Consider the following 9435-nt stretch of genomic DNA (forward strand, 5'->3'; position numbering starts at 1 on the left):
CGCTCCCACAAATTGATAAGCAACGAACACGATTCTAATGGGGCGGGGGAAGTGCAAGTGGCGCCCTCCGCAGTCGCCCGTCGCGCGGAAAAGCCCAGGCGTTGACCTGCGGCAGCAAGAGCAGCAGCCCCCGCCTGAGTGTGGAAGGGCCCTGAAAATGAGGTCCATCACTTGTGACCGAAGGAACGCGTGGCCAAACACTGATACCTTTTTTAAAATCTATGACAAGTGCTTTTTTTCCCGTAGGATATCCAGTGTTCATCACCAGTGTACGGTCAAGCCTCCCAAGCACTGCGGCTGTCTTTGACAACTGACATGTGTTTCTCTAGATGTCACTATCGTCAGTGGGGACACAGGGTGCCAGGCAGCAACATGGGAACCTTGAAGCAGGCATGAAAGCGGAGACATGCTGGATAGGAGCCGGTGAGCTGCCAGGCCTCAGGCGAGGTGCACTTAACATTACAGTTTTCATTTAGAGCCTGTAATGAGATGTATCGGGGAAAGCACCAGCACTAGGTATGTTCATAAGCATCTTTGGCAAGAACCAAAGGAAACTGAACCTGTTTCCAAGTGTACTGTGAGGAGCAGTGTGTTAATTAACTGATTCATCTCCCATGACAAAATCCCAGGGCACATGGCACCAGATTTTGTGAGGTTGGCATTGGGGAAAAGAAGGGCAAAGGAATACCGCCCCGCAACCCTAAAACTATATTCTCAATTTCTTATAAGAGCTGTATGCTTTCATGAGGAAGATACTGCATTCAAAGGAAATAAATTATCTCCAGTTTGGCAAGAATCTGAAATTAGACTGGTGCCTTTGGCCAGATACAGTTTTCAGAGGTAGTTACAGTGATGTGTCAACCTTTCTAAATAAGGGTATTAATGTGGAGGAGGTAAAACCAAATGAGGCGAGGGCTGTGCCCCGAAGAAGCAGCACTCCTACTGCTACTGTGCCAATTCATGAAAAATCTGCATTCCTTGGCTGGCTGATGCACCCAAACAGAACCCCAGCATGGAAAGCAGGCACCTACCTGCTTAGACCACTTCAAGAAACTCTGTTCCTGAAATATTAAAGGTAACAAGTTCCTGGGCACTTGGACTGGGCGTTTGGACCTCAAGCATCCCCTGTAGACATTTTTTTTAATATATGAATTTATTTATTAATTTATTTATTGTTGGCTGTGTTGGGTCTTCGTTGCTGCGCACGGGCTTTCTCTAGTTGCGGCAAGCGGAGGCTAGTCTTCGTTACGGTGCGCGGGCTTCTTATTGCGGTGGCTTCTCGTTGCGGAGCACAGGCTCTAGGCATGTAGGCTTCAGTAGCTGTGGCTCGCTGGCTCTAGAGTGGAGGCTCAGTAGTTGTGGTGCATGGGCTTAGCTGCTCCACTGCATGTGGGATCTTCCCAGACCAGAGAGCAAACCTGTGTCCCCTGCATTGGCAGGTGGACTCTCAACCACTGCTCCACCAGGGAAGTCCTCCCTTTAGACATTTTTGATCTCTAACATTCAGGATGAAATGAATCAGCTCAAGGGAAGCAGCCCCTGCTGCCATTTTAACCTGCTCCTCCATGCCCACCCCATGCACATTTTAATTTAGCCATGTAACAGGTACCCAGAAGAGGAAGGGAGAGGGTGGGGTACAGCTCACATCTGTTGGCTTTTGAGTCTGAGTGAATGTCTGTGAAAACCTCCCTCTGTGAGTTTCTTTTTGAAAGGTACCTGGGTTAAACACTTATCTTTTGGAACTCTCAAGCAAATGGGTCTCCTTGATCCCTCTTTCTGGTGACCTCTGACCTACGGAGAAAGATGGGAAAATGAAGACCAGCAAGGTGACTCAGCAGATTCTTAGCTGTGTAGCACAGCCCTGTTGGACCTGACAAGGGAGCAAAGGGAAAGTAGGTCAAGAAGCCTCAGTGGAAGAATGCACATGTCTCTCCTGGGATAGGGCCTCTCTACCACCTGGGTGAGATCTGGCCACTGACAGGAGGAAGGGGAAGGTGACAGGTAAGGATAAATTTGATCACAAATCTATCTTATTTAATGCACATTTTTAAAATGTGGAAATACACCAAAATTACAAAAGAGATTACATATGATTTCTCCCATTTTTGCTAGTCTGATGAACTTAAAACGGCAGCTCATCTTGTCTTATTTGAATTTAGCTGAATGCTAATGTGGTTGAGTGTTTCTTACTGTGTTTACTGACCACTAGGATCTGTGAATTGCCCAATTGTAGCATTTTGGGTTCTCTGACTTTTTCTTTAGGTAAAATCCCTCATATGTTTTTGATGTTGCAAGTATCTTCTCCCTGCCTGTGACCCCTTCATGAACTCTGCCTGTTAGGGAAGATTAGACATAAATCTTTCATTTTGGGTAGTCAAACCCATCATTTTTATCCTTGGTGGCTTTGCTAATCATAAGGAAGATGGACTTTTCTATAGCTGGTGCTAGCTGTCTGTACAGAAACCTTACAACTAGATCCCTATGTCATATCAGATACAAAAATAATTAGAGCCATCAAAGACATAAAAGTGGAAAGCAAGGGAATTCCCTGGCACTCCAGTGGTTAGGACTTCATGCTGCTGAGGGTGCAGGTTCGATTCCTGGTCAGGGAACTAAGATCCTGCAAGCCACAAGGTGTGGCCAGAAAAAAAAAAAAAGCAAAACTTTAAAACTTTAAGAAGACATTGAAAAATAGCTTTATGACCTTGGAGAAAGAAAGTTTCTTACACAAGAATAAAAATTACAAACCATTTTTAAAAAGACAATGACTTAAAGTTAAATACATTAAAATTTAAACTTCCCAAAAGTAAAGGGACACAAATCAAATAGAGGGTGGGAGGGCTGGGGGAGAGGGAAATTTGTTGAAGTGAAGGAACTGTTTCATATCTTGATTGTAATGGTGGTTCTATAACTGAATGTGTTTGTCAAAATTCACAGAACTGTACACGACAAAGAATGAATTTTACTGTATGTAAATTATGCCTTAGTAAAGATTAATTTAAAAAAATTATCCTTCTGTTTGATGAAAGACACATCATAGACTGGTGTCTTAGTCTGCTCATTCTGCTGTGACCAAATGCCATATACTGGTTCGTTAAAAAGCACATTTATTTTTCATAATTCTGCAGTCTGGGAAATGCAAGATCAAGATGCCAGTGTTAACCTAAAACAATTAAAAAGCCAGTTATTTTACCAGCAACATGGGTTTACTCAGAAGCCACAAAGAGTTGTAATTGGAGACATGCAACTATGTCCAGCAAAGGAAAGGAAATGCTTTTATAGGGGAGAAGGAGGAGTTGAGAGGAGCTGTCATAAACAAAGAGCCCATTGGAGGAAACTGGGAGTTCTAGGTGCAGTGGCTTTTCATTGGCTGAGTTGTGACAGTCTTTCATTGGCTGGACTGTTGCTGGTCAAAGAGAAATTGTTTCTTCCTCCTGCTGGGTAGTAAAGTAGTATCCCTTCCTGCTGGGACATGTTGGGATCTGTGCTGATGTTGAGTGGTATGCGCATGAAAGCTCCCCCGTCTGGCACCCTGGTTCCATTTTGGTGAGGTTTCCTTTCATTACTTTTCACACCAGCAAATTCCTTCCTGTTGAGAGCTCTCTTCCTAGCTTGTGGTGAGGGTCTCCTTCTAGGTGTGTCCTAGCATGGTGAAGACAGCCATCTCTCCCTCTTCCTCTTTTTATAAGGCAGCAATTCTATCATGGGAGGTCATCTACATGAACTCATCTAATGGTAATTATCTCCCAAAAGGCCCCATCTCCAAATACCATTGCTTTGGGGGCTAGGGCTTCAACACATGAATTTGGGGGGGCACAATTCAGTCCATAGCAACCGGGAAGAGATATTTAAAACAGATGTAACTGACAATGGATTTATTTCCAGAATACACAAGAATTCCTCATAAAACAGTAAAAGAACAGCAAACTAGTAGAAAAATCAGCAGTGAATACAAATAAGCAGTTCCAGAGGAAGAAACTCAATTGGCCAATAAACATAAAAAAAGATGCTTAACCACACTGATAATCAAGGGAATGAGTAACGATAGCATTTGACATCAACCAGTAGAAATTTAGTCTGATGTCAACCAAGTGTGGGGATTCACAGAACTAATACAGCTGAAGCTCTGTGTCCCCTTAACCTGGCACTCCTGCTTCTCCACCTTCAGGTCCAAGAGGAGGAAGGAAAGGGGTGTTGAGGCAGCCCTGGTTTCCGTAGTCCCGTGAAGAGCTTGCTGGCTGGCTGAGGGGAAGTCTGTTGTGATGGAATACTGAGCAGTTTCAGCAAATGGATCACATCCTCACACAACCACATGGGCAGACTTCTAAAACAAGCTGTGTGAGAAAGCAAGTTACAGAACAGATACTGTGTAATACCATTTTTGCAAAGTTTCAATACATATATTGTTTTTGAACACCTTCATTTGTAGTAAAAATACCACAACGAAAGTGGGAATTATATTGAGGGGGACAGAGGAGGAAAGTGGTAAAAGGTAGCTGTACCTGTAACATTTATTTCCTCCCAAAACAGGCAGACTGGGAATAAACAGGACACAGTACCAACATCTGGTAAACCTGGCGGGTGAGTACATGTGCGTCCGGGCTTGTCCACATATTTTAAGGATTTCATAATTAAACACTTTTTAAATTCAGTAAGTAAATCCTGTACCCAAAGTCTCAAAGATATCCACCTCTATTTATAGCTTTTCCTTTCTCAAGTATGTCGTTAAGCTAGTTGGAATTTTTTTTTTTTTTTTGGCTGCGTTGGGTCTTCATTGCTGGCACGGGCTTTCTCTAGTTGCGGCGAGCGGGGTCTACTCTTCGTTGTTGTGCACGGGCTTCTCATTGCGGTGACTTCTCTTGTTGTGGAGCATAGGCTCTAGGTGCACGGGCTTCAGTAGTTGTGGCACATGGGGTCAGTAGTTGTGGCTTGCAGGCTCTAGAGCGCAGGCTCAGAAGTTGTGGCGCACATGGGCATAGTTGCTCTGCGGCATGTGGAATCTTCCCGGACCAGGGCTAGAACCCATGTCCCCTGCCCTGGCAAGCAGATTCTTAACCACTGCACTACCAGGGAAGTCCCTGGACTTTTAAAAAATGTGGTGTAAAATAGGGACCCACTTTTGTTTCTCTCACTTAATGAGCCGGTTTCCCAGAACCATCTGTTCTTCCACCACCTATTTGTGAGACCATCTCTATCAGCCATTTGAAGATTGAAAGTAAGTTGTGTCCAAGGTGGAGTGATGTTGGGAACCCAGACCAGAGAGTTGTGGAACAGTTCTCGGGGCGTCTAAAGAAGCCCACCTCCCATGGGGACAGGACAGATGCTTCTGTGACAGGTCCCTTCTCAGCGAGCACTACGGGCTGTGCTGGGCCGGACATCTGCATTTGGAGCAAGCCCTCCACCCAGAGCTCCAGAAGGAGCCAGCCCGCAGTCAAGGGGAAGCCTCTCAGCTGGCCAGTGGTGGACCTAGTGCCCCAGGGAGGCCATGGATGTGCCCTGGAGATGGACAGCAGGAGGGGGCAGAGCTTTATTCTGGAGGACGAAGTGACCTGCCACAGGCCCGTGATGGGGCCAGAGCAAGGGAGGAGCAGGGCCACCAAACAGCCTGCCACTGGGCGCCCCAGGAAAGGGGTTCTGGACCTGGCTGAGGGCTCAGCACCTCTACCTCCTGTCCCACCTTCTCCTCCCACCCAGAAGAGGCTGGCCTCCCCCTCCCAGTCCTGAACTGCCATCCTGGCTGGGTCACCTGGGATGAAGGGGCAGGGAGAAATGAGGGGGTTTCCAAGGGGCGGGAGGAGGCGTTTTACAGGCAATGGGTATGTTCATCCTCTTGATTGTGGTGATGGTTTCACGGATGTAGAAATGTCAGAACTCACCAAACTGTAGATTTCACTCATGTAGGGTCTTCTGAATGTCAGTTATACCTCAATCAAGCTACAAACTGCTGGCCAAATATTTTCAATATAAAAATTTTAAAAACTACATATACATTTTGTGTAGGGTAAGTAAACTGAGAACAGAGTCAATTTTAGGTCTAGATCACACGCACCCTCCCCGTGGCCTCCTGAAGCCAAGAGCACAGTCCATACTCCTGTTTACTGATATTTATTCAGTGGGGAAGGATTTTTTTCTCACCTTCAAGTTTAGTAAAGTACATTTCTTAGAGTAAAAATAGACCACGAGTTTGTAAGGCACAATTTAATTCCTCCTGACTCAGCCGAGGTTTGGATGATTTTCTTATTTTAACATTTCACTCTGCAGTTGCTGGCACCTGGTCCCATCTTCCTGTGAGGACAGGCATCTCCAGTCCCCACAGCGCCCAAATCCCACACCTCCCACGCCTCCCCTGCAGCCAGAATCACAGCCCACGGCAGGGGGATGGGCGCCAAGCACCAGGCTGGGAGAGGTTTGTATGCAGATTCAGAACTTCCTTTCTTAGCCTCGGGTCACATTTTCCAGAGGTGAAGATATAATTCACACCATTCTCCTCCCATGGGGTAAAAATTGTCCAAATTACATGTGATGGTGGAAAAGTTAAATGTTAATTCTGCATATTCCTAACATTCCTTATTCCTTCTTCAGCAGACACCTGTCAGGTGCTGTCTCATTGAGATGGTCTGATGTAGGGATGCGATGAGGTGCCCCCCAAATACTCCAAAATGTGAAAATAAAGTTATGCTCTGGGAGTTGAGTTAAGGAACTCCATACTAATAACATGTGTCACCTAGGAAATAATGCAAGATAATCAGTAAATAAATGACTAAAGAGTTATAGAAACCTCTGTCTGCTGACAGGGTAATGTAGGTCTAATCCCAGAGACCTGGACCAGGATGCAGCGGTAAACATGAAATCCAGCAATCCCATCTGAGGGGCTGTTCCCTTGAAGGGCCCGATTAGCACAATCAAGGAAAAGGGAAGTCCAAAGAAGGATCTGGTCCCCCACGGCCCCTAGGACAGAAGAGCCGACTTGGGCAGAACTCTGGCCCAAGAGGTGAGCAGGGAGCCTCTGCCATCTCCCACTGGCCCTCGGGTTTTGCCAGAGAGGGGACCTGAGACTCATGTGATCTCACACACACACACACGCACACACACATTCTCAGCACGCTGGTCTACACATTGGTTTCTAGTGAGTGTGTTTGATGTGAGTCAGGTCCCACATGGGATGCCTGCTCACACGCGTTTTCTAGAAGCAGTGGGAGTTGCCAGGTTCATATAATGCAGTCAACCCTTGGCCATGGTTTATTGAGCAAGAGCCAGACCCTGACCCGAAGGGAGCACCTTTCCCAAGAACCGGGATGTGTGTCTGACAGAAGGAGTGCCGCCTCTTTTCAGGGGGCTGGGCTACAGCTTGCACACAGGGCGGCTGGGACCTGGGCAGAGAGAGCAGAAGGGCAGCGAGGGGAGGGGCAGGTTAACAGGGCAGGTCAAGTGGGAGAAGGAAGAACCCCCGAACCCTGGGCCCCAGCTTTGTCCCCAAGCTCCAGTGCATCCCACCCCTGGAGCCTGTGAACTTCCCAGGATCTCCCCCCACATCCCCTCTTTGTATCTGTTGCAGCATCCAGCAGAGACCAGCCTAAGTGCCCAGAGGGAAATGCCCCAAGGGGCCCACGCCCAGGCCCCTCTCCGGCCTGGGAAGCCCTGACCCCGGAGAGCCCCTCTGCCCTGCTCAAGAGGACACGGCTGCCGGGCTGCAGCATGATCGGGCCTCGGGGCAGAGCCAGGGGCGAGCAGGACCCCGCCTGGACACACAGCCCAGGGTGGGGGCGTGACCACTGAAAGGCAGGCTCAGTCTGACCCACACGAGAAGGACAAAGCAATGTGAGGGTCAGAGGAGAGGGGAACATCTGCTGAGCCTCCAACTGGCAAGGTGCTTGGGGATTTACCATCTCTCCCTGCTTCACTCCGCGAGCCCACGTGCATGGCCGAGAGGAAGTTCCGGAGGGACAGTCGTGCTTGTGCCAGCCCCCAGCCAGGGCACCAGGCAAAGGGCTCAGTGTGCACCTGGTGGGTGGACCGCGTCCGGGCGAGGTCAGCCTCAGCCTCCCAAGTCTCCTCCTCCATCTGAGTGGCCCACCCCTGGCAGGTCCCACAGTGCGCGGGGCCACCAGAGACCTACGTGTGGAGGATGCCAACCAAGGGACCCAAGGGACCAAGAAACAAAAAAGCACGACCTCCAGCCCTTTCCAGGGTGACCGCAGACAAAGCACAGGCAAGCCAGTGAGTTTTACCAAGTTACCATGGCAACAGGAGTCGGCAGAGAAACTCCCCCAAACTCCCCCAAGTTAACAGTTTAGTTAAGTGAATTTTAAAGTTCACTGCATCATGGCGACGCCTCGGGGACACCTTGTGTGGCTCACAACACACAGGGGTCATTCACATATTCATTCAAAAAACTGTACAGGGCTTCCCTGGTGGCGCAGTGGTTGAGAATCTGCCTGCCAATGCAGGGGACACGGGTTCGAGCCCTGGTCTGGGAAGATCCCACATGCCGCGGAGCAACTGGGCCCGTGAGCCACAACTACTGAGTCTGCGCGTCTGGAGCCTGTGCTCCGCAACAAGAGAGGCCACGATAGTGAGAGGCCCGCGCACAGCGATGAAGAGTGGCCCCCCGCTCGCACAGAAACGAAGACACACAGCCAAAAAAATAAAATAAAAATAAAAATGTACAACGTGGAGCAGGGGCTGGAAGGCTGCACCCCGGTGGTGGGCAGCCCTATGCTGTAGCCATGATGTTTCCTGTTTATTTTTTTAATTAACTTATTTGTTTTGTTTTGTTTTTGTTTTGGCTGTGTTGGGTCTTCATTTCTGCACACGGGCTTTCTCTAGTTGCGGAGAGCAGGGGCTACTCTTCGTTGCGGTGCGCGGGCTTCTCATTGTTGTGGCTTCTCATTGCAGAACACAGGCTCTAGGCACACAGGCTTCAGTAGTTGTAGCTCGCGGGCTCTAGAGCACAGGCTCAGTAGTTACGGCGCACGGGCTTAGTTGCTCCGCAGCATGTGGGATCTTCCCAGGCCAGGGCTCGAACCCATGTCCCTTGCATTGGCAGGCGGATTCTTAACCACCGTGCCACCAGAGAAGCCCGGCCGTGATGTTTCTATGTGTAGTTCTGAAAAGACGTGAGGCATCCTCATGCCATGGAAGGGGGACTCGGAGTGGGCGGGGTCTGTAAATCAGCTTCCACAGCTGAGGTTCACACATAAAAGATGATCCTTCCTTTCAGAGAACCTGGCATTTTCTAAGGGAATTGTAGAGATTGTTAATGTGGAAGGGGACAACCTAGTTCTCTGCCAACTGCCACCAAGTCCGAGTGCCACTGCTGCAGCCGGTGTTAACTCCCTTATCACGTGCACCTGGCCCTCCTTGCCAGCTCGTCCCAGAGCCCACCTGGCAAGTGACACGCGCCAGGTGTGCCCATGACCCACAAGCCCCCAGCAG

This window comes from Leucopleurus acutus (genome assembly GCF_964270905.1).
Source record: "Leucopleurus acutus genome assembly, chromosome: 16".
In the NCBI taxonomy this organism is placed as follows: Eukaryota; Metazoa; Chordata; class Mammalia; order Artiodactyla; family Delphinidae; genus Leucopleurus; species Leucopleurus acutus.